This window comes from Taudactylus pleione, unplaced genomic scaffold, assembly GCF_031769625.1.
Source record: "Taudactylus pleione unplaced genomic scaffold, aTauple2 ptg000419l, whole genome shotgun sequence".
Classification (NCBI taxonomy): Eukaryota; Metazoa; Chordata; class Amphibia; order Anura; family Myobatrachidae; genus Taudactylus; species Taudactylus pleione.
Window position 1 is genome coordinate 1,050,021 of NW_028284821.1, and position 19,412 is coordinate 1,069,432.

Sequence of the window (19,412 nt, forward strand, 5' to 3'; positions counted from 1 at the left end):
CTATTTACAAAAATATAAATAAATAACTCTGAGTCTAATAAGTGTAGGCATGTTTATATTTCCATAAAATTTAGGCATTCATTTACCATAAACATTTACCCAAATGTTTTGCTCAGCTTCTCCGGCTGCATTTGTTGCCACACAGGTGTATTTCCTGGCATCTTCTAACAGAGTATTTCTGAACTGCAAAATGCGACCAACTGATTCCACCTATAATGTAGACATATAGAAAATATACATTACCAGATGTTGTCCTCCTTTATATATCATCAGGCTGTAAAGTTTTGGTATTGGAAGTCCATATATTATATTAATTAGGATTTCAGACAATATCGTTCAATGCAATCAAACATAAATTATAGCTTAAAACATATATTATAACTTTTTATGTTAGGTCGGGGTTGTGCTACCATTATCAAACCTAGGCAGTTACTAAGATTGATAAGGGGTGTCTATAACTGTGGACATACAGAGTGACAGTCGTAGACATAAAGGAGAAGCAGCCAGCAGATTGTTACATTTAGTTGCTGCTCTTCCATATCACTGGTGTGACTATAATGTTACAGCCAAGCACCACACTCCCACTTTGAGGAGCTGAAAGTGACACACCCATCTCCTGCCTACCAAGGGAAGAAACAATGGAGATGGGGGAGCAACACCCAAGGTGAAGAGGGTGCTGCTTACGTGTGCATGGGGGAAGCGCCACCTATGGCGGTCCCAGTGCTTGCAGCTGTAGAATTGGCACACTTACAGTGCATCCGTAATGTATTCACAGCGGTTAATTTTTTCCACATTTTGTTATTTTACAGCAGCGTTTATCAACCGCTGTGCCGCAGCACACTTGTGTGCCGCGAGCGGTTGGTATGTGTGCCGCACGGTCAGAGCTGCCGGTCAGTGCTTCCGGTCAGGTCTGCCGTATTGCGGACCGGGCAGCGCTGAACTCTTCTTGCAGTCTCAGGCATATCATCTATGCAGACGCGGCGGCGTGACATCACAGGTCACGCACGCCGTGTTTCCAGTCAGACTGCCCGCCTGCTCGCCAGCTCTGTGGCCCGCCAGCTCTGTGGCCCTTGCAGATGATCTCCATGAAGGCCATCAGCACCTCCAGTCAGCCTGCCTGCCTCACCAGCCAGCCCCACGACCACCAGCACCCCCAACACGCCAGCCAGCCAGCCCTGCTACCACCAGCCAGCCTGTATCACCAGCCACTGCCAACATGCCTGCCTGCCTCACTATCCAGCCAGCCCCACAGCCACCAGCACTACTTGCACGCCCAGCCAGCCAGCCAGCCCCGTGGCCACAAGCCAGCCTGCCTGCACTCTGCTGAACAGGCAGGGACAAAAAAAATGTATATTAATATTTTATGTGGGAGCCAGTGTACTTTGTTTTTTTTGGGGGAGCAATGTGGATTTTTTTTCTCTTTGGGGGCCAACAATGTCTTTTTTTGTTTCTGTGGAGGCCAGCCAGTGTTAATTTTTACTGTGGGGGCCAATGTATTAGGATTTTTAATCTGGGAGCCAATATGTATGTTTTTTCCAAGGTCGCGCATGCCGCATCGCCGAATGGTGTGCCTTGTCAATATTATGATCTTGTGTAGTGTGCCTCCAGTTAAAAAAGGTTGAAAATCACTGTGTAACAGCCTTATTCCAAAATTGAATAAATTAATTTTTGTCCTCAAAATTCTACACAAAATACCCCATAATGACAACGTGTAAAAAGTTATGAGATTTTTGCAAATTTAATTAAAAAAAAACCTAAGAATTCACATGTACATAAGTATTCACAGCCTTTGCCATGAAGCTCACAATTGAGCTCAGGTGCATCCTGTTTCCACTGATCATCCTTAAGATGTTCCTACAGCTTAATTGGAGTCCACCTGTGGTAAATTCAGTTGATTGGATATGATTTTGAAAGGCATACACTTGTCTATATAATGTCCCACACTTGACAGTGCATGTCAGAGCACAAACCAAGCATGAAGTCCAAGGAATTGACTGTAGACCTCCGAGACAGGATTGTCTCAAGGCACAAATCTGGGGAAGGGTACAGAAAAATATTTGCTGCTTTGAAGGTCCCAATGAGCACAGTGGCCTCCATCATCTGTAAATGGAAGAAGTTCGGGACCACCATGACTCTTCATAGAGTTTGCCGGCTGTCTAAACTGAGCAATCGGGAGAGAAGTTACCTAGTCAGGGAGGTGACAAAGAACCCGATGGTCACTCTGTCAGAGCTACAGCATTCCTCTGTGGAGAGAGGAGATCCTTCCAGAAGGACAACCAATTCTGCAACAATCTACCAATCAGGCCTGTATGGTAGAGTGGCCAGATGGAATACACTCCTTAGTAAAAAGCACATGGCAGCCTGACTGGAGTTTGCCAAAATGCACCTGAAGGACTCTCAGATCATGAGAAACAACATTCTCTGGTCTGGTGAGATAAAGATTGAACTCTTTGGTGTGAATGCCAGGCGTTATGTTTGGAGGAAACCAGACACCGGTCATCACCAGGCCAATTCCATCCCTACAGTGAAGCATGGTGGTGGCAGCATCATACTGTGGGGATGTGCCAGGAACTGGGAGACTAGTCAGGATAGAGGGAAAGATAAATGCAGCAATGTATAGAGACATCCTGAATGAAAACCTGCTCCAGAGCGCTCTTGACCTAAGATTGGGGCGACAGTTCATTTTTCAGCAGGACAACGACCCTAAGCACACAGCCAAGATGTCAAAGGAGTGGCTTCAGGACAACTTTGTGAATGTTGTGAATGTGAATGTGAGTGGCCCAGCGAGAGCCCAGACTTTAATCTGATTGAACATCTCTGGAGAGATCTGAAAATGGCTGTGCACTGACGCTTCCCATCCAACCTGATGGAGCTTGAAAGGTGCTGCAAAGAGGAATGGGCAAAACTGCCCAAAGATAGGTGTGCCAAGCTTGTGGCATCATATTCTAAAAATCTTGAGGCCGTAAGTGCTCCCAAAGGTGCATCAACAAAGTATTAAGCAAAAGTTGTGAATACTTATGTACATGTGATTTCTTAGTTTTTTTTAAATTAAATTTGCAAAAATCTCAAAGAAACTTTTTACATGTTGTCATTATGGGGTATTGTGTGTAGAATTTTGAGGACAAAAATGAATTTAATCCATTTTGGAATAAGGCTGTAACATAACAAAATGTGGAAAAACTGAAGCGCTGTGAATACTTTCTGGATGCACTGTATCTCAGTACGAATTTCACAGAATAAACTGTCCACCAACACTGTGGTTTAATTTGACATAACGCTGTAATAATCTATGTATACTAAATAAAATCTTTGTCAAAAGAGTTTTGTTTTAAATTATGCACATTGCAAGATTTGTATGCCTTAAAACTGCACATCTTGTACACGATTGTAGTTATAATATAAATACACACGTAACTAATTTTTATACATTCATTGATAGGCTTACATACGGGTGGATATTGTTGTTTGTTTTGTGAATGGTACAGTAGTAAGATTTGCAATACTAATAATGCATACTCATACGTCCATATATATTTTGTTTGTATATTCTTACACCTGAAGAGGGGAATCGTGCAGGGGGAAAGGTCAGCCAAGAGTAGTCATAGATACATTGACAGTTTAGAAGGCATATTAATAGGAGCAGTGGGGTAACTACTGCCCCCACAGACCCCGCGGTGGCTTGGGGGTGCGGAGGCTTGTGGGGCGATGTGGCGGGGGGCTGCAGATTCCATGCGGACTAGCCATCCGTATGAAATCTGATGAAAAACGGCCCTCCAAAAATGGCCGCCGCCTAGGAGGAGTCATATGCTAGAGGTCCTACTGGACTGTGCCGATGAGACGGAGGAGTACAGACGCTTCCTGCTGTCTGACAGGTACTCATTCTGGCTCTCTCTCTCTCTCTCTCTCTCTCCTCTTCCTCGGGGTTGTCAGACACCGGAGGAAGGAGCCGATGGGTCTGTAGTGGCCACAACCTGATGCCCCCCACATCCAAATCCCGCACCCAGGCCACTCAAGATGCTGGATGTGTACCAGATGCTGCTGTGTGCAGGCTGCAATGCTCTGTCTCTGTGTACTGGAGCAATGCTCTGTTTTTGTTCTCTGTCTTGTACGGGAGGGATGATCTGTGCAGGATGCTCATTATGGTGATGATTGGTGCTCTGTTATACATGGTGTACTGTACATATAAATGCAGTGTGAGGGATGCTGGTGGTATAGGATGCTTTATAGGACTGGGAGGGATGCACTGTGACTAGCAGGGATGTGCTGTGAATTAGAAGGGATGCCCTGTAACTAGGAGCGGTGCTCTGTGACTAGCAGGGATGCTCTGTGATTTCAAAGTAGCACCGCCGCCCCCATTTACATACACTCCCAAATATATATATATATATATATATATATAATACCCCTAGCAATAAGCGTAAAACCCCTGGTAACGAGCATGGAGCCCCTGGAAATGAGCATAAAACCTCTGACAACGAGTATGAGACCCCTGACAATGAGCAGGTAATTTAAAAGTTTTTAGAAGCCTTACTGTGGGGCATAAAATGGTGTCAGGGGGCAAATATGTAAGTGGCACTTTGGTAACAGGCATTACAGTGTGTGGCATAACGTGTAAGGGGCACTACAGTGTGTGGCATAATGTGTACAAGTAGGGGTGGGGGCACATTTCTAACTTTTGCACTGGGTGCCAAAGTGTGTATAAATGGCCCTGTAATTATTTTACCAAAATGCCATGAGGGGGGGGGGGGGAGGGGGAGAAAAATGTATAGCTACGCCACTGAATAGGAATATTGAATGCAAGTGCTGGAGGACTAATGCAATGATTTCCAGTGGTCATGATGACATCTAAGTTGCTGTCTGAATGGCTGATTGATTATTAACCCTTCCAGCTGATACTACATAATTAATTAACATCACAGCTATATTATATTAAGCCACAGCTGTCTATCCCATTACTTATTCATCATTTCCATGTGGATTACTGCAGGAAAGAAGTTTCCCACTTCAGGAAAACAAATTTGTATTTAGTTCAAATTCTGTCTCCCCTGCACATCCCTGATCATAACACACCAAATTTCCAGCACTATATCCTGCTGCACCTTTGTATAATGCCCACATGTACCCTCAGGTTCATATATGTATATGTAACTCTGCTCTGATACTAGCCAGTGTCTCCCCAGCCATACACCTCACCGCACGTCACTGACTACTAACACTGTAATGCCCCATCTCTACACTATAGTGAGGTGAAGGAAAAAGCATACACACTTACTGCCTGTGCAGATGATACTGTTACTGAGCTGCATCTGACTGAACAATAAACGTATGCAGGTAAATATTTTTACATACATCTGACTGCGACTATATGCAAATGCTGCTACAAAGACCTTCCCTTGTGTACATCTGTGCGTCTGACTGTGCAAGGACTGAGACGCCCAATGTCAGCATCCGTACACGCTGTACTAGCGATTGATGGGTTCTTACACTCCACCATTGGTCGCACCATCAAAACTTGCACCAGTCCTATGGCAAGTGCAGTTTCCCTGTCCGAGTATGGCCTCCTATCTGTGCCGTCAAGCATCTGTGTATGCAACCACTTTCACCGACATGCTATAATAACACGGCCATAACATGGACCATCTCTGTTCCTGCGCTATGACACCTCCCTGTCACTACCCAGGAATGCCCAATTCATTTTCAATACACTTCCTGCGTGCGTCTGAAATTGCTGTGAATAACTGAAACAAAGCAATTTTAGACCCTTTAATTCATGTGATCCTGGCTGCTGATAATCTGCATGATATTTACTGTTCTGCATAAGTGAATTACAAGTAAAACAATATTTATACTCACCCTGAGATTTCCTTTAAAAACATTAAGCGGTCGTCCATCTTTTAGCCAAGTAATGTGGGGACCAGGAATTTCTCTAGCAATACATTGTAAAGTTACTGTTTTGGGCATCAAAAATGGATATCGGTGATTGCTCAGGTTTAATGGAAGGACGAACTACAATTTTCTCTGTAAAGCGCTGCGGAATATGTGTGCGCTATATAAATAACTGGTAATAAATAAATAATGATACATTCAAATATTATACAAGCTTCTATAATATTTATTTCAAATACATTAAATGAGTCAGAAATGTGCATACATTTTAAATCCAAAGAGACTCTATTTACATATATATTTATTAGGGGTGAGCGGGTTCGGATTTCTGAAATCCGAACCCCCCCGATCCGAGGCAGATCCGAGTCAGGCTCGACTTTTCCCGCCTGACTCGGATCTGAAATCGAGGCAAAACGTCATCATCCCGCCTTCCGGGTCTCGCAGGTTTTGGATCCTATATAAGGTACCCGCGTCGGCGCCATTTTCTCACTCGGCTGTGGACAGTGAAGAGGGAGGGTGGGAGTTAGGGCTGGCTGGGCTGTGTAGTGTAGTGTTGTAGTGTAGTGTAGTGTAGTGATGTGCTGTGCTGCTGTTGTCCATAGGGTCTGTGTCCACTCCTCCAAAGTCCATAGGGGCTGGCTGTGTTGTGCTGTGCTGCTGTTGTCCATAGGGGCTGTGTCCACTCCTCCAAAGTCCATAGGGGCTGGCTGGACAGTGTTGTGCAGTCAGTTGTCCATAGGGGCTGTGTCCACTCCAAAGTCCTGTGCAGAGTCCCAGTCCTAAAGGGGTGCGGTAGTGTTGTCCATGGGGTGCTCTGTCCATCAGGGGTGCTCCCCCCAAGTGCAAAAAAAATATAAAATATTTTCTGTATTTGTGAATTGTGTGCGCAGTAGCCGCACGTGCATCAACAAAATAGTGCCAAGCATACGCCTGTGTCATAAGTAAAGGGCCAGCTGGCTTGACTGTTAAAGGGTGCTGTAACCCCCAAAGTACACTTCAAACAAAATAAAAAATATTTTCTGTGTTTGTGAATTGTGTGCGCAGTAGCCGCACGTGCATCAACAAGTAGTGCCAAGCGTGCACCTGTGTCATAAAAAAAGGGCTGGCTGGCTTGTCCATTAAAGGGTGCTGTAACCCCCAAAGTACACTCCAAACAAAATAAAAAATATTTTCTGTGTTTGTGAATTGTGTGCGCAGTAGCCGCACGTGCATCAACAAGTAGTGCCAAGCGTGCGCCTGTGTCATAAGTAAAGGGCTGGCTGGCTTGTCCGTTAAAGGGTGCTGTAACCCCCAAAGTACACTCCAAACAAAATAAAAAATATTTTCTGTGTTTGTGAATTGTGTGCGCAGTAGCCGCACGTGCATCAACAAAGTAGTGCCAAGCGTGCGCCTGTGTCCCATAAATAAAGGGCCGGCTGGATTGACCGCTAAAGGGTGCTGTAACCCACAAAGGGCACTACAAACAAAATATATATATTTTTTTCTGTGTTTGTGAATTGTGTGCACTGTGGCTGCACGTGCATCAACGAAGGAGCAGTGCCAAGCGTGCGCCTGTGTCCCATAAGTAAAGGGCCGGCTGGCTCATTTCTTAAAGGGTGGTGTAACCCACAAAGTGCACTACTCTCCAGCAAAAATAAAAAAATATTTTCTGTGTTTGTGTGCGCCTTAGCCGCACGTATATATCAATATAACATAAATGGAGGACCAAACTTTCTCCGATAAAAATAAAATAGGGAAAGATCAAGAACCACTTCCTCCTAGTGCTGTTGCTGCTGCTGGGAGTTGTTCATCATCCCAGAGAGGAAGTAGGAACACCACTACTTTTACTAAACAATTGACCCTCCAACAGTCCCTAGCGATGAGGATGAAGTACGACAGCAGTCATCCTGAAGCAAAACGTATAACTGGGGCCTTGACTGCTATGTTGGTGTTAGACGTGCGTCCGGTATCCGACATTAGTGCAGTGGGATTTAGACAACTGATGGAGGTAGTGTATCCCCGGTTCCAAATCCCGTCTAGATTCCACCTGCATCCTCAAAGCAGCAGCGACAAGCGTGCGTCTGTCTGTTAAATGGTGGTGTAACCCTCAAAGTGCGCTCCACAAACAATAAAAAATTCTTTTTTTTCTGTCTTTGTGAATTGTGTGGGCTGTAGCTGCACCTGCATCCTCAAAGCAGCAATGACAAGCATGCGTCTGTCTGTTAAATGGTGGTGTAACCCTCAAAGTGCGCTCCACAAACAATAAAAAATTCTTATTTTTCTGTCTTTGTGAATTCTGTGCACTGTAGCTGCACGTGCATCAACAAAGGAGCAGCGCCAAGCGTGCGCCTGTGCCCCATAAGTCTGTTAAAGGGTGGTGTAACCCCCAAAGTGCTCCAAAAAATAAAAAACATTTTTTTTCTCTGTTTGTGACTTGTGTGCGATGTAGCCGCACGTGCATCAACACAGTAGCAGCGCCAAGCGTGCGCCTGTGTCATAAGTCAAGGGCCGGTTTGGACGTCTGGTCCGGACTGAAGGACGTGCCAACAATTTCTGGCAAGTCTACTGTCACTGCATATGATACTGTCCTCAAAGCAGCAGCGACAAGTGTGCGTCTGTCTGTTAAAGGGTGGTGTTACCCCCAAACTGCGCTCCAACAAAATAAAATAATCTTCTTTTTTTCTGTGTTTGTGTGTGAAATGTATGCACAGTAGCCGCACCTGCATCCTCAAAGCAGCAGCGACAAGCGTGCTTCTGTCTGTTAAAGGGTGGTGTAACCCTCAAAGTGCGCTCCACAAAAAATAAACAATTCTTCTTTTTTTTCTGTCTTTGTGAATTGTGTGGGCTGTAGCCGCACCTGCATCCTCAAAGCAGCAGCGACAAGCATGCGTCTGTCTGTTAAAGGATTACATCGGTGACAGCATCCAAGTAGGCATGTCAGACAGTCCGTACCTGTACTGGCAGGAAAAAGAGGCAATTTGGTGGTCCCTGTACAAACTGGCTCTATTTTATCTGAGTTGCCCCCCCTCCAGTGTGTACTCCGAAAGAGTGTTTAGTGTAGCCGGGAACCTTGGCAGCGAAAGGCGTAGGAGGTTGCTTCCACAAAATGTGGAGAAGATGATGTTCATAAAATGAATTATCATCTCTTCCAGGGAGACCAGCCTCCAGAACGTACAGAGGGACCTGTGGTGGTGGATTCCAGCGGGGACGAATTAATACTCTGTGAGGATGAGGATGTACACAACACTGAAGAGGGTGAGGAATCGGTGGATGAGGAGGATGAGGACGACATCTTGCCTCCGTAGAGCCAGTTTGTGCAGGGACAGATTAATTGCCAGCTTGTTTTGTGGGGGCCCAAACGAAACAATCATTTCAGCCACAGTCGTGTGGCAGACCCTGGCGCTGAAATGATTGGTTTGTTAAAGTGTGCATGTCCTGTTTATACAACATAAGGGTGGGTGGGAGGGCCCAAGGACAATTCCATCTTGCACCTCTTTTTTTTCTTTGCATTATGTACTGTTTGGGGCCTAGTTTTTCAAACTGCCATCCTGTCTGCCACTGCAGTGTCACTCCTAGATGGACCACGTGTTTGTGCCGCCCACTCGTATCTCTTAGCATAGTCATCCAGCTACCTCGGTGCAACCTTTTGGACATAAAAACACTATTGTGAGGTGTGAGGTGTGAGGTGTTCAGAATAGACTGGAAATGAGTGGAAATTAAGGTTATTGAGGTTAATAATAGCATAGGAGCAGAAAAACACACAAATTCGGTGATTTTAGCTGTTTTTATGCTTTTTAAAAAAAAAATACAGATCCAAAATACAAAACCCAGAACCCAAAACATGGAAGGGTGGTTTTGGCAAAACCAATCCAGATCCAAAACACGAAGAAAGATCCAGATCCAAAACCAAAACACGAAAAGTGGCCGGTGCACACCCCTAATATATATATATATTTTTTTTATCTGCCAATTCAGCATCCTGACCCAGCTTTTGTAATGCCTATAGTTTTATTTTTTTCTTCACGTGTCCAATTTCACACACACATCCCCCATCGATACATATACCCTGTGAAGCCCTATCTGAGCACAAAGTCACACAAACAACTGGGCCAAGGGTTGTAGTGTCTTATCCCATCCAAACAGCCACCGGTAGCATTCAGCAATTTTGGTCTGTTTTGAAGCTCTTCGGTGTAAAAACGGCCTGTTGTACTGTAGCTTAACCACCGTGTGTATTACAAATATCTTCTCAGAATAATTCTGATTGTAGCCTTTCTGAAATCTAGCCCTATATTTGGAGATGCGTACGTGTTCACCGACAACTAAACACTGCAGGGATTTATTGGCTTTAAAGTATTCGCTGTACGTGATTTTGAAAATTATCAAAACGTTAGTGGGATTCACTTCACACTGCGTACACTTAATCGTTCTGCGGTATGTGTTATTACGGCTGTATATGAAGTCCTGTAAAACATCTATATATCTGTAAGTATTCTGAGCTGTGAAATTGCGCCACATCCGTGTATGCAACCATTTTTATTTCATTTTTATTTTTTTTATACTGGACCTTTTAAACCTGCCTTTATTTGGAGTATAAAACTTTTTCAACGCCGCTATAACTGCCGCGAAATAATACAGTGTAATACACCCTTTTCATCCCCATTTTCTGGCTAGACGCGCAGCGTAACACGCTGGGGTTTTTGTTTGTAGGCATATTCTGCTTTTTACTTTTATAGCTACACACCGAATGTTCATATGGTCTTTTAAATACTTTGTTTGTCTAAGGGTTAATAATACTCATTATACACAGTCAATAACTCATTACAAAATACAAATTGTATATAAAGGATTTAAATACTTCTTATTTTATAACAATTATCATTTGAAATCAAAGGATGTTAAACTATATTGATCTGGTTAAACAAATCATACAGTTTCTTAAATAGTTAATTCATCATTTGATATGAAAGGATGTTAAACTATATTGATGTGGTAATAATCATTTCATACAGTTTCTTAAATAGTTTAGTTAATTTGTTGCTTATTAGTTGATCCACGGTGGATATGCACAGGCATTCTTATCTACTAAAACACGTTTTCTAAGGGCGCGGTTAGTTTTGCATGAAGATGTTTTAAGCAATTCATGGAATTTGGAGTTGTACAAAATTACTGCTTAACTCATCGATTTGGAAGTGTACAAAGCTGATGCATATGACCTACATTTTAATACTAATTATGATGTGGCTAAACTTATTTTTACAAAAATATTGCATATAATGACTTCTATTAATGTTCACTCCCACTACAAATTGATTTTTAATTTCGTGGAATAAGCCCATCATTCGGTGGCTGAGCAGACTGACTTTATTTTTTTATTATTTAAGTCAAATCCAACAGACTTTTTGATTCATTTCCATACAAACCTGGATAAAGAGATAAAGAAAAAAAAATCAAAATATCAATACTAACATTTTTTCATTGGGAAATATCCCCCTTTTTTATGCATGCCGATTTTTTTGTCTGTTTTTCTGTGACCACAGTGGTTCCTTTCATACTTTTTTATTTAATTTATTTTTATTTATTTTTTATTTCCTTTTGTCATCTATAGATTTGATTTAATGTCTGTCTAATATGTGAATTTTATTATATGTATTTTTGTGATTTCACGACTATATCTGCATACATTAAATTTAGACCCTACTAGTGTCATTCAGCACTCCCAGTTGTTTTTGTTTTTCCATAAGGGTTTCAAAGGGGTTAGCCACTCCTCCCTGGTGAGCTGCTTCTAGATTTATCTATTGCCATTTTTGATGCGCCTACCCCATCTTTCCGTCCTTTTCTCAAACTTATCAACGCTGCTATAACTCCCTGGATTTAATACCATGTAATACGCTTTTTTCATCTGCATTTTCCGGTTATCCGCGCAGTGTAACATGCTAGAGTTTTTGCTTGTAGACATATTCTGCTTATTGCTTTTATAGCTACACAGTGAATGTTCATATGCTCTTTTAAATACACTCTCTAAGGGTTAATAATATTCATTATAAACAGCCAATAATGCATTACGAAATACACATTTTATACAAAATGTGATATCAACTTCGTATAAAGTTGATATTAATTTGATATCAATTTTATATGAAATTTATATAAAAAGTGGCGTAAAACAGGGAGTGTCAGGAGGACTAATATGGGCAGGATTAGGGTCGGGTTTAGGGTGGAGAGTGGGTGTGGTGTGGGATGAGAGTGTGTGTGGTGTGGGCAGAGAGTGGGTGAGGCACCTGTCACTTTTGACGGAAGAGTGTACTCTATACTGATGCTGTCTGTGGCCATTACAATTTCTAGACATTCATAAACCATAAAATTAAAAATGTCAGGCAGCAATGCCCCAAACAGCACATAATGCAAAGAAAAGAGGAGCAAGATTAAATTGTCATTGGGCCCTTCCACCCACCCTTATGTTGGATATATGAAACAGGACATTCACAGTTTAACCAACCAATCACTTCAGCGACAGGGACTGCCACTTGTTCCTGAAATTATTGGTTTGTTTGGACCTCCACAAAACAAGCTGCCAATTCGCAGTGGACATTGGTGGCAATTATCCCATACACAAACTGGGTTACAACATAGGTAAGGTCATCATCATCCCCATCAGAGTGTACATCCTCTTTTTCACACAATATTAATTTGTCCCCGCTGGAATCCACCATTACAGTCACCTCTGTATTTTTTTTACTTAATTGTTGGCAAAGGTTTTCCTTGTGGAATCTGTAATTAATTTTGATTAACATCATCTTTTCCACATTTTGGGGAAGTAACCTCCTATGCCGATCACTGACAAGGTTCCCGTCTGCGCTGAAAACTCTTTCAGAGTACACAGTGGAGGGTGGGCAACTTAAGTAAAGCAAAATCAGTTTGTGTAAGGGACTCCAAATTGCCTCTTTTTCCTGCCAGTAGTGAAACGGACTGTCTGACAGGCCTATGTGAATGCTATCCCTAAAATAATCATCCACCATTCTCTGAATGGTGACATTATCACGGTAGACATGTCACTAATTGTAGGCAGTTCTTTTTTCAGACCCAACCAGATGTCATTAGGTTTGGCTGACTGATCTGCATGACAAGCAGTGGGTCTCTTAGGAAACTTTAGTTTTTTCCTGGCAGCCGCAGAAACTGAAGGAGGAGATGCTGCCGTGTCATGTTCCGCTTGAATTGATAATTTTTTCACCACCAGCTCTTTGCATCTCTTCAGATTTATGTACGTCGCAAAGAAAGACACAAGGTATGACTTAAACCTAGGCTCAAGTATGGTCGCCAAAATATAGTGATCTGATTTCAAGAGATTGATGACCCTTGGATCCTGGCGAAGCTAACGAAGGGCTTGATCTACAAGTCTGGCATACAAGGACGATAAATTGCGGCAGTGTCACCGTACAATAATAGCGCAGCTAAGTTGTTAACGCACACACAAAAAAAAATATTTTTATTTTTTTGTGGATTAATATTGATATTAAGCCCTTAGCAGCCCTTAGATGAACAACACAGACAGCACCCCTTTTTGATGGGCAACAATGCACCCCTGCCGATTGCGGACAGACCACCTGCAGAGTCACAAATACGTGGACGATAAACTGCGGCACAAAAAAATTAGTTTTTTTAAAACTGGGAAGAGCACCCCTAATTGACAGAACACCCCTTTATGGACTGCAGCTTTAGCCTGATGGACAGGACAAACACACATCAGCAGCCACAGTTAATTAACAGGACAAGAGACACAGCAGCTGCAGCACCCACCGAAGGAATCTCCCCTTTATATAGTGCAGCCAAAGCCCCTTTATGGACAACACAGCAGCAGCCTTAAGGCCAAGACCCCAACTGGACACACACACTCAGTGACTGACAGTGACTGACTACGTCTGCTAGCTTCTCTCTCTACAGCTGGAGTGAAAATGGCACAGATCGCGGCAACCTTTTATATAATCCAAAACCCGAGAGAATCCAACAGCGGGAGTATGATGTTTTGCCTCGTTTTGAGATCTGAGTCACGCGGGAAACCTCGAGCCTGGCTCGGTTCTTGCCTCGGATCTGGAAGTTCGGGTGGGTCCGGTTCTCAGAACTGGACCCTCTCATCTCTAATTGAAAACGGATCTGGTGGTTCAAAACTGTAATTCCCAGTGGTGACTCCTAGGTAAGCTGGCTCTCAATTTGGATGTATTTCTGTATGTGCCTTTATCATGAGGCCTTACAACAGATAATTACATGGCCCAGAGTGGGCACTGTTATCATGCAGTGTAGGGACTGCCAGTATCAGAGAAGCTGTGAAGTAGCCTGGCAACTTACCATGTACTTATAAATGCATGCAACAAATATCTCTGAATTTCTATTACCATATAGTTTTCATGTATTGTTGCAGGTACAATTTAGTGTGGTGGGGGATATCTAGAGGATACTCCCCTTTCTGTTTTTCTGTTTTGTATGACCCCTTCCCTTTCATGCACCTGTAGAGTATTGCCAAATTGATTTGAGCAGTTTCCATTTTATGTTTGCTCAAAACTATAATTGCAATGTGTTTTCTTTATACAAATAGAACTTCATGTTTTTGGGAGTCCTTTAACACAATGCTTTGTCTGATCATGTGAACAGCTTTTGCAGCCATTTCTAATGAACTGATACAGGTTGTCACACTTTTGCAAAAATATAAATGTACTTTGGTCATACAAAGGTCACATATTATGGACATTCCCAATTGTCTGATTGAATGTGGTGTAGATAGGGATAGGCATCCCTTGGCACTAGTGCTGCAAGGTGGCACTTGTGGATGTTTTAACTGACACCCAGGGGCTCAGTCCATCTCCTACAAGGCACGCTGTGTGAGCGAACCCTGCTACTGTTAGTCCTGTTCACTGTCGGATAAGAGTACAAAGTTCTAAAGCATGTATATGTCTCCAGACTACAAAATATCAGCCTGACCTGAGCAAAATAACTTTCAAAAAGGAAGGATATGGAAGCCTTAAGCATTTCAGTACCCATCTATTATTTTTGAATATTTTGTAACGGCAGTGGCAGCTAATACGTTTAATAATTTTGTCAATATTATGGATGGAATTCATAAAGGCCACCATATACTAAGTTTTTGACTAATTATGTATACTAACAATATGTTCTGCTTAAATAATATATTTGAAATCACTTTGTACTTAAAATAACATAAGTTAACATAAGAAGTCATTTGGGTTAAATTTTAATTTGGAAAGTAAGTTATTTTAATTTGTTTTAATTTGTACTATTTTATTTATTCCTTAGATGGAAAGTGTCTATAGTAAACTGCAGTACTAATTTCTGCAATTATCACATACGTTAATTATACTGTAACTATTACTTTCCATCAAAATATTATTGTGTGGAGAAATAAATAATTTGTTGACGGTTCTTATTACAGGCATCTTCCACTCAAGGGATATTGTACTGCATATTTCTATAGTGATCATGCAAAATGTATTACATTCAGTATATAAAAGTTGGACAATGTGTGTGACAGTACAGTCTCCTTTATGCCTGATTTATAGTTGAACTTAAAGATGCGCTGTTTGCATATAAGAAAAGATGTGTTTGCACACCTGTATTTTGAATTGTGGATGCTCAATCATCATTATCAACTCCAAGACGTTCTTCTGGTCTATGAAGGTCCCAAAATTAATATATTGGGCCAAATGTAATAGGGTGAGAGTTTAGAAAATGTTAGAGTTTAGCAGCAAACTCTCACACTTTCTAAACTCGCCCAATGTCCGAGAACATGCAAACTCACGTATTTTTAGACTCCAAAAATTCTCACGATTTAAACTCTCAATCAGATGTTTTCCCATTTAGAAGATAAAACTCAAACAAAGTGAGAGTTTACTGCTAAACTCTCACATTTTCTAAACTCTCACCCTATTACATTTGGCCCTTTGTACTTATACATTTCTAGACCCATATTATTCAAAATTAAAAGCATCTGAAAGAGGCGTAATTTACCTGAGTCTTCACGCCCTTACCATATTGAACTTACACACAGGGGCGCCGAGAGGGGGGGGGGGAGCTAGAGAGGCCTGACGGGGGCCCGGGTCCAGGACCATCCCCCCCTCTCTCCTCCCTCACAGCAGACCGGGTACGGCACCGCCCCCCTCTCCCTCCTCCCTCACAGCAACCCTGCACACAGTATGTGCTGGGGTGCAGTGGGAGCTGAGTAGCAGCCGCAGTAGTCTCCTATGCCTGTGGGGGAGGATCGATCGCACTGATTGTGCCCCCCCTGGCTTTGCGCCAGGCTGAGGGGCTCACAACGCCACCCCTCCCCAGCGTGCACCACTACTCATGGGGCTCAAGGGGGCGTGGCCATGCCTCCAGCGATTAGGTCACACCCCCTCTTCACCTGGGCCCAGCCGGGCTCTCTACGCCCCTGCTTACACACTAATGCCACAGATCTGCATATACAAGCTTAAGGTGCCACTAGCACAAGATATGTACAACTATAAATATGGAGACAATCTATACACATACACAGGGCATTTTGCAGTGAGATGCATCTTTACACTTTGCAAATACACATAAATGCAAAATTAAAGGTGTTCAATGATCTGGATAAGTATCATTTTGCAATATTTAGTAGAATACACGAACTGTGTATATTTTAATTCATAGTTTTTTTTGTTCTAAAGAATTTTTGGATTCTTTTACAATGACAGCTTATATTGTAAGAAACTTTTTGGCATCACAGGTTGCTAGGTACAGTAGAGATATGAAAAGATACTGTATACTCTATCGGCAGGAAAACTTAACCAATTTTTACATTTTTATTGGAGATTGTAATAGTAGCCAACTGTCCTTCCAGCTAAATGCAGATTACACATTTGCTTTGGAGAAGTTGTGCTACTGTGCTTGATCGATAAATGCTGTGTGACATGCACTGTAAGTAAATCATTGAAAGGGTTGTTATCTTACTCAAGGTCACAATAGCTGCAGACAGTGGGGTTTAATAGATATTAAATAAATTAGTACAATGGGAAAACACCAACTGTCTTTTTTCTGTAGCTAAACTACATGGGGGAAGGGCCGGCACAGAAAGGGGCATATGATTTTATTGTAAACACCATTGTCATACTTTTACTCATTACCAGCAATATTTGTAAAGGCTGGAAAGTTTCTTTTTCACCCTTATTTTATGGAATAACATTACCTGTATTAATGATCAGTAGAGTGCAATAGATGTATATATTTCATTCTGTACCATAAATGTTGGCCCCTCTTTAATTATTATTGAATTCTGTAATTTCAATGAGTATAGAAATTGTGAAGCGCCAGCATTTAGACAGCTCAGATTAAGGGTCTGATGAAGAGTTGGCAGTAAATGGGGTGCTAATGATAGGCCTCCAAACAGGCGTCTCTTCACTTACTTCCACCCCTGCATAACACGCATTGGTGGTAACACACCCTAACTGAAGTCTACCTGTGTGAGAACACCCCGTTATAGCCCAGTTCTGCCTCTTCAGTCACACATGTAGCTGCCTTACCCGCTCCTGCATGCACACATTTTTGGAGCAAGTGCATGGCAAAATCACACAGGAAATGCTTCGCAAATGAGCGTAAGCTCAGCTCTGCATAGGCCCCTAAGGGCCTCATTTATCAACAAGTTTTTAATGAGTGATAAAACTCGTTGCATGTGATAAATGGTGCTCAAGCCAATCAGCTCCCAACTGTCATTTTTCAAACAGATGACAGTTGGGGACTGATTGGCTGGAGCACCATTATCATACACAACAGGTTTGATAAATGAGGCCCTAAGTATCTTTCAGTGTAGTTCAAGAGACGTGCAAGGTTTTGCAGATATAAGGATATTGTAGATTTTTATTCTATAATGAAACATTTGGTAGATATAACATATGGATAAAACACAAGAATTGCCTGTAGATACAACTGTATCCATTGCTGAGGTGTGTTGTATCCTAGGTCAAGACATACTGCATAAAGAAGTTTTCATATTGCCATGCCCCACAACCTTGTTAGCAGGGGAAGTCTATACTCCCATGTCCCATACTTTGGCCTTGTGAGTATATGTGGTGGCTGGCACATGTGCAGTGATGCCCAGCTTGGGCATGTTGTACTGAAGATAAGTAACAATGGTGGGTGCAGAAAGTTCCTGAACTATCAGTGCGGCAGGGGGGCTGGCTATGGGTCTACCCCAACACTCACACAATGTAGCCAGTGCAATCCCTGAGACAGTGGTAGTTCCACAACTGGGTGCTGATAAAATACATAGACAAAGTAAAAAAAAAAAAAAATACAGTAAAGTAAAGCTATCTAAGGGTGGAAAACCTATGGTATTTATGTCAAAGGGGAAATTTATTGTGCAGTAGTTTTGTATGTATTATAAAAACAGTCACAAATTGTGTGTTGTGATAAAGTACAACACTATGGCCCATATTCAATTTGGAGCGAAAAGCCGAGATCGGCGAAAGTTTCGCCGATGACGTCATTTCGCCAGACGAAAAAGTATTGCCGTATTCAATTTCAAAAACTTTCCGACTAGGCGGAAAGTCAATGCAATGTAATAGGCGAAAAAGTTTCACCTATGAATAGCAGGCGGAAAAAAGTGCAGAATTGGGGTTTTGGGGTGCAACATTGCGGGAACCCCTGTGCAGCCTTAAGACAGTCCCCCAAAGGTAAACTGCGTAAAAAAAAATCTTAAAAAATACTTTAGAACACCCCTAAAAATGACTCATTTTGGGGGCGAAAAAATCCAAAGTTGGGGAACAAAGTTAAAAACTAGCGAAATAGACTCCAGGGGGGTCCCCAAGTATGGCCCAGGTGGTTTTTGGATTGCAGGTGCTTTCAGCATGTGGATTTTTAACGATTTTTTAAACAACACTTTAGGAACTTTTAAATATGCTACCCCCCATTTTCAGGTACCCCAAATTTGATGGGACTAGTTAATTTCAACAAAAAAACCTGCTAAATTCTATTCTTCACCACTTCTGCAAAAACGCTATATAGCACCTATTGAGACCATTTAGTGCCCAAATACCTTAAGCAGGGCTATTTGGGGGTACCCATAGTGATCCCCCATGCAAGTCCATCTTTTGGGTGGTGTCAGGCTGATTTCCCCATATCTGACATGACTTTTCGCCTGTTTCAGTTTCGCCGGGTGCCGTTTTCACGTCCTTTCAAATTGAATACGGGGATAAGCGGGGATGCCCGCGATACTTTTTCGCCTGCAAAAAACACAATGTAGGTGAAAAGTCCGGCAGGCGAAAAAGTATCGCGGGTGCGAAACATATTGAATACTGGCCACAGTGTTTATTAACATGTGCAAACATCATGAGGTCTATAGCAATCCTCTGGTTTGCCATCCAAACCTAATGCAAAAATGATTGAGCGCCTGATTTGTTGCTCAACTTCCTGTATTTTAAGTTAAGTGTATCTGACTAGTGGCCCTTTTCGCTTAGAGAGGCGGATAGGCAGCGTTCATGTGTAAGTGCAGCATAGACGGTGTAATGGTTAGCATTATTGCCTCA

General features: G+C 42.3%; 1 protein-coding gene across 1 annotated transcript in view; it reads right to left on the bottom strand.

Annotated features, from left to right (window-relative positions):
• The window catches only part of CLNK (cytokine dependent hematopoietic cell linker), a 169,707-nt gene that overhangs the window by 97,547 nt on the left and 52,748 nt on the right, over positions 1-19,412 (bottom strand). The window lies entirely within an intron of this gene.